At 34.6% G+C, this 6,416-nt stretch overlaps 1 protein-coding gene across 3 annotated transcripts in view; it reads right to left on the bottom strand.

Moving 5' to 3' along the window:
* LOC144437538 (putative G-protein coupled receptor CG31760) overlaps positions 1-3,730 on the bottom strand; it is a 165,054-nt gene extending 161,324 nt beyond the window's left edge. For all 3 annotated transcript variants that reach the window (XR_013481018.1, XM_078126485.1, XM_078126486.1), the window contains exon 1: positions 3,668-3,730. The gene's annotated coding sequence lies outside the window, so the exon portion shown is untranslated. The remainder of the gene's footprint in view (positions 1-3,667) is intronic.
* Between the last annotated feature and the right edge of the window lie 2,686 nt (positions 3,731-6,416).

Below are 6,416 nucleotides of genomic sequence, written 5' to 3'. Positions count from 1 at the left end.
ACGTTATATTACAGGTATTACATCACAAGCAAGTTGATCGCGTTTACAAAAAACCTTAGTCGTTCTACGCCAAGACATCCACGTTTACATCATCTATTCTGCGGTGTTCGAAATATGAAATAACAAACGTTCAAACCACCACTATTTTCCCGATTTTTAATAAGTCATGGTTACGCAGCTGTAATTATACTTTTCTTCATTCAGCTGGAAATTACTCGTGACATCGTATTTTTCTCACTATTCGTCTTCGATTCGTAGAGACATAGCATTATATTACAACGAGGAAAATTGCATCGATCGGTGTACAATGACACCATGTTGAAAATATTGCACAATGGCCGTATGTTTGACGTCACGTTATTGCACTATTATAATGTAGTCTGACGTGTTACTTTATCTTGCCACCATAGGTTTTCCAGTAAGCTATTTAACTGTACTGAAATTTTGGGTTTGTATTGAATATATGTATGACGACCGAAGAGTCAACAGACTTCTATATAATTATGTATGACCTCTCGACCGACAAGTACATAACCGTTTGGTATCAATGCACGGATAATTATTCGCACAATTAACATGAAAAGATATCAAATGATGTATTGTGTCCATCCAACGTCTTTCTATTCACTAAATTAACTTTGAAATCACAATCAAAATACTGAATATAACGGATTTATTTACTCAGCAGGGAAATCAAGTTTCTACTTGTAACTCAGATAATCCTTCAAAAATTGCATTATGATGGTTTACTTTACTTTGTTTAGAACTAATCCCGACAAAGGTAATAATTCTGACCTTTAAGACCACCTTTCTGTACACCTCGTTGAATACCAAATGAGATGCGAGGCTGATTTCAGCAACAATTTTACAGTACTGTGGCGATCCCATGTTAACCTCCGTTGCCGGTTACGTGGCGTTGCTACCTGGTTAGCGGTCTCTACACGCGTCGAGTATCTTCTTGTTACGGTCGCTATTGTGATGCCGTCAGACAGGTAACTAAATTTACTTAGAACAATAAGTACACTTTCTCTCATAGCATGCTTTTCAAATATTGCGCTAAAAACTGAAAAGGATACACTGAGCGCGTCAAAGTGATCACCATATTAGGTAGAGGTCTTTAAACGTATTTTCTCTAAATCGTGTGACGTCACTATGGTATTTTCCCGTCTTCGACGTACATAACCCTATCTGGAAAAAAAACACGTCCTTGGTACATGCTACTGTGACGTCATAACGCTCTGAAAAGCGAGTGATTATACAAGAAAAGACTAAAACATAATCACGTATTCATAGCTCTTTGTGACATTGAGTACTGTACACTTCGCAGACGACAGTTTTGGCTGTCAAACATTTTGACGATGAAACATTTCACAGTTATAATGCCATAATACATCTACCGCAAACCGCTTGATTGTAAAAAATATTGACGAAACTTTGGGCGTTTACCAGACAGGAGCACATTCCAATGACATACATTGTAAATATTGCAGAGAAAGTGAATGCTGATGTCTCTCCAACGAATTTTGTATTCCGTCCCTTCCACGTACTCGGGAATTTAACACTTTAAAACATTACGCGTTGATAAACAACCGTGTCTGTGCCTAGGTGTAATGTGACAAACAACAAATTCTCTTTAATGATCAAATTATCCTCATTACACTGTTTATACTTAAGGAAAATCATCTCCATTCGCATTGCTGAATATCAATAGCCCCGACCAACTTCACTTAGGGTGAAGGAATCCGATAAATGTAATACTTGCACTTTTACTGACGTATTGAAATATCGCCAGTGTTTTAATGATACCGAATATAATATAATCCAGCTAGATAAACAACAAAAAATTCAACTTTTAACGTAACTTCTGTCATATTTAGTTTTGAACAAATGGAAAAAAACTAAGATATCTAAAATGTATTGACGACAAGTGACGGTTTTATGTCTCTCCAATCAATCTTAAACGGGTTTGCTCAGTATGCATATATGCACCACATAGTTTCAAGTGGTCTATTATGGATATCACTTGAATTAACATCAACTTAAGTTTTTGTGAATAGCCCTTGACTAAAGGTAAAATTGCCTAATACGCATTTGTTTGTTGCAGCAAACAAACACATTTGTACTCAAAATAATGTAATATTAATAGGATGACGGATGAATTCAAGATTGAGACATTTTTTATCAAACCGTTACGTTGGCGGCATAATCATTTTGGTTATGTGCCGAACACTTTCGAAATGTACTATTTGTTGAGTATGGAAAAATATTTCTTTGTTGTTATTAAAGCAAGCTCCAATAGCTATAACTCGAAGTATTTTTGTCCATATTCTTAGTTTCATTTATATTGTTTTTGGGCAGCCGAGTGATCAAACCCTTAGAAACCTTCAGATTCACACTACATTAAATAGCAATGATCTCGATAGCTTACTATATTAGCACTGTTCACACACACACACACACACACACACACACACACACACACACACACACACACACACACACACACACACACACACACACACGTCAAGCCACTTTACACAATACTGCAAGCAAATATGTTTCTGTATGTTTCAAAAGAAAAGGTCAACGAGAAAATGACGGAGTTTCAAGTAAGTACAGTAGGGTTTTAATGCTGACGCCTCTTTACGAAAGGCATCCTTGAACAGTACTGAAAACTTTAGCAATAATTATGCCTATGATACGAGAGATATTCATAACATCTCAGACCACTATAGCGAATTCTCATGCATAGACGTAAGCAAACTCTGTGTTTTCTTGTGGGAATGTTCAAGTTATATATTACGAAATGATATAATCACGAACCATATATTTCGACCCCATGAAATGAAATTATGAAATGAAATATACCCGTGTATTAAAGAAGATTAAATACACCATCAATATATTACAGAGTTGAAAGAGATTGTATCACTGTTTGTGGTAGTAAAGTAATATAATGTGGATATCTGATATATGGATATATTTAATAATACACCCACGATGATTTAAGATAAATATTGAGTTCTCCTGTGTATAGGCATCGCATACAAATGTACCATCAGACAATGTATATGTACTCTGTGATGAAATTTTGAGAAAATCGTGACCATTAAATTGGTAATATACTCTCAAATATATTTTAATTTTAAAATGTTCATAATCTGATCTTAAATACTTCTAATATATTTCAAGAGTAGACGAGTTTAATGGAATGCCATTCTTCGTGTGTTAAAATTGTTAAAATCAATAAATCATAGTGGCGCCGAATATTTTGTCAAAATCGTCACTTTTCTATAGACTACTACATGTTGAATAGCTACGTATACCAACCATTGTTGACGATAAGCTTATTATGTGAAGCCGATTTCAACTTTTTCATTCGTCTCTCCCATGTCTGTTAAATCGTATGAGTTCGGCAGTCTCATTCCTCGACAACTCTCGTTTTGGAATATGAAATACTGTACCATTAACTTTGTATTTACCGTAGTGACCGTAATGAAGAAAAGAGAAAACTCGCTACTGCCTATAATTGCATGGTTTCCAAATATGCATTTACGTAGTCATCTTTGCATTTGACTGATTTTTTTTCCATTTTGCGTACATGTATGTTTTTGCATACCTGTTGTTCTGTAACATATTGTACAAATAAACATACTCGTGAACTTACTTGTATGATACTTCATTTACGTTGATGTGTCATCATCGAACGGTCATCAAAATACTTCTTACAGTGCCATCAGCAGCAATAGAAATGTGTAACGTAGGCGTAACCATCATTTGGAGCTAACCACGTGATCACTTGATAATTGAATATGTCAGGTAGGCCCAATGCACTACAATTAACTTCGCGGTTATGATGCTAGAGGGCAGCATACAATGAATTTCATATGATACTCACATCTTGTTCGTTGCGAAGTTGATCTGACATATTAAGGTACAAAAATTTAATTACAAGACAAGTAATATATCATGCATCCTGAAAGTGTCAGTGTCTAGATTACACCAAAGTTGTCGAAATTATTAGTAGGTTTGTGTTAGCATATGATACAACCATCCCTTCTTGATTTTGTTGTTGTGCTGGACAGATTTTCATCGCTGATTACTACAAATTGAAAACAAAACACTCATTGATAAAGCTAGTCATCTTGCGTTTGAAAAGGTCAAGTCAATTTCGCTCTCGCTGTGAAGTAGCATGTGAAAATAACACGTAGGGACCTTATATCGTTTATATTGATTTCGATTATTTCAATTTAATGCCGTCTTTCAATAGGTAAATATAGTGAGTATAAGTGGTCTAAGGACTTTAAATCAAACCGCTGCCTCGTCAATGAAGTGGCTATTCAAAGCAACAAATGTGTTCACATGTATGCATTTAAACCTTGATCGTCAATACGCCGTATCGCAAGAATGAAACTAATATGTATGTATGTATGTATGTATGTATGTATGTATGTATGTATGTATGTATGTGTGTGTATGTGTGTATGTGTGTATGTATGTATGTATGTATGTATGTATGTATGTATGTAGGAGAATATATATATATATATATATATATATATATATATATATATATATATAAACTATATATATATATATACCAAAACTATATATATATATATATATATATATATATATATATATATATATATATATATATATATATTCTCATATATTCTCCTAACGACCATATCAGTGTTACGAACCATTGTTTGCACAGGTAATTTTGAAGAGTTTGTGTCGTCAATATTCACTGTTTACATATAAGCTATATATTCACGAGAAACAGTAAATGGCAACATCAAAGGAAATCCAAATTCCGAAAATAAAATATCCATCCCATCATTGAAATGATGTTTTACTGTACTTCACACTATCAGACTGAAAGAAGACTCAATGGTCAACATGGCATTGGTTAAAATAGAATTGTGAAGCAACTACAGAGGTTTGGGCTCTTGAAACAGCATCGCATTTTCTGCAAATGCCAGTCATAAATATCGTATTACTCAATGTCGGTAAGTAACCTACATTGATCAGACATCATTATACTTTTATCGCCATTAATGCATACAGATTAGAGCTTTATGAAGGCATGTGGTAAAGCAATTGGTACATAGAGTTGAAAGGTCACGAAGGGCTAGTTCGAGTGCATAATAAAGTATAAACTACAGAAACCATACGTAAAGTTCAAAAAGTTAACATACACGGATGAACAATTTCTCCTTAAACATATGGATATTTTATTGCTTCCCATAGTCAGAATCGATCAATATGTGTCATTTTATGGCCTACGTCATCGCGCAGATTTCACGGTTGAATAACCCCTGTGACCTGTCTGATAACACAGTGATTGACATTGCCATCTGCATCATCACGTTATATCCACCGCATAAATGGTATTTTCATCAAAGACTCCAGTAGGGATATAACCCCTTTAGTCTTTATTGAAAACTGAACGTACGTAATAAGAAAATCGGATCTCTATCAAGCAATGAAAACGAACTATTGACATTGGTGGCTGGTTATCAAGCATTTGTCTACGCAACCTTCCAATATTATCAACGTCGTAAATATCCTAACGTAGGCTTTGCCATTTAAACTGTGCTCCTGTGTATAAATACGGTTAATACGCAAGACAGTGTGTGGGTTGTACAGAAGACGATTACTTCTTGTCTAGTATTGCTTCAACATTTTCTATAATGTTATTATCTTTTTCTTTCAAACGGAAAGATATTAATCCTAGCTACAATGGAAGTCTTAATAATGCTACAATACTACGGTTGACTGGGTACAGCTTAAACAGTAATCCTCAACAAAACTGGTTTGCATATAAAGCATGCAATAAAACCTAATATTGCTGACTCCATGCAGACGACAGTGCATACAATCCGCTTTATTTTCCTTCTCGAATATGAATAAATAATCAGCAGATACGTCATGTGTCGGAACGAAACGTAAAATGTATGAGATAGCGGGATCGTTGTCAGTCGTGTGCCTATACTGAATGTCTTTGCGATCAAACCACATCGAATAGATAAACGAGGGAATTATCTAATACATAGATCGGAAAAATGAAATAAAATTACGATACTAATATTATATCCTAACGTGATGAAAATGTTGTCCTGGACAATCTATGAGTAAAAATAAACGAATTTGGTGCTACAAATCCGGGTTGACGAGTGTACGACATTAATTTAAGCTTCGGTCCTAAAACAAATGGGGGCTTTACTTCCATACGTTACCATGAATGTACTACCAAAATGAGGTAGGCTTCGACATTTCCAACAACGATTCTGTTATAACTTTACAAAAACAATATACAGAGTTTCCTAGTACGAATGCTCGCTTATAAAATGGTACATATTATATCATATTTTATATATTATTATTTCGTTTCGAACCAAATGAATATC

The sequence above is a fragment of the Glandiceps talaboti genome, chromosome 7 (genome assembly GCF_964340395.1).
Source record: "Glandiceps talaboti chromosome 7, keGlaTala1.1, whole genome shotgun sequence".
Taxonomy (NCBI): domain Eukaryota; kingdom Metazoa; phylum Hemichordata; class Enteropneusta; family Spengelidae; genus Glandiceps; species Glandiceps talaboti.
Note: the sequence above shows the minus strand (reverse complement) of the source record. Positions and strands in the feature narration are given on the sequence as shown.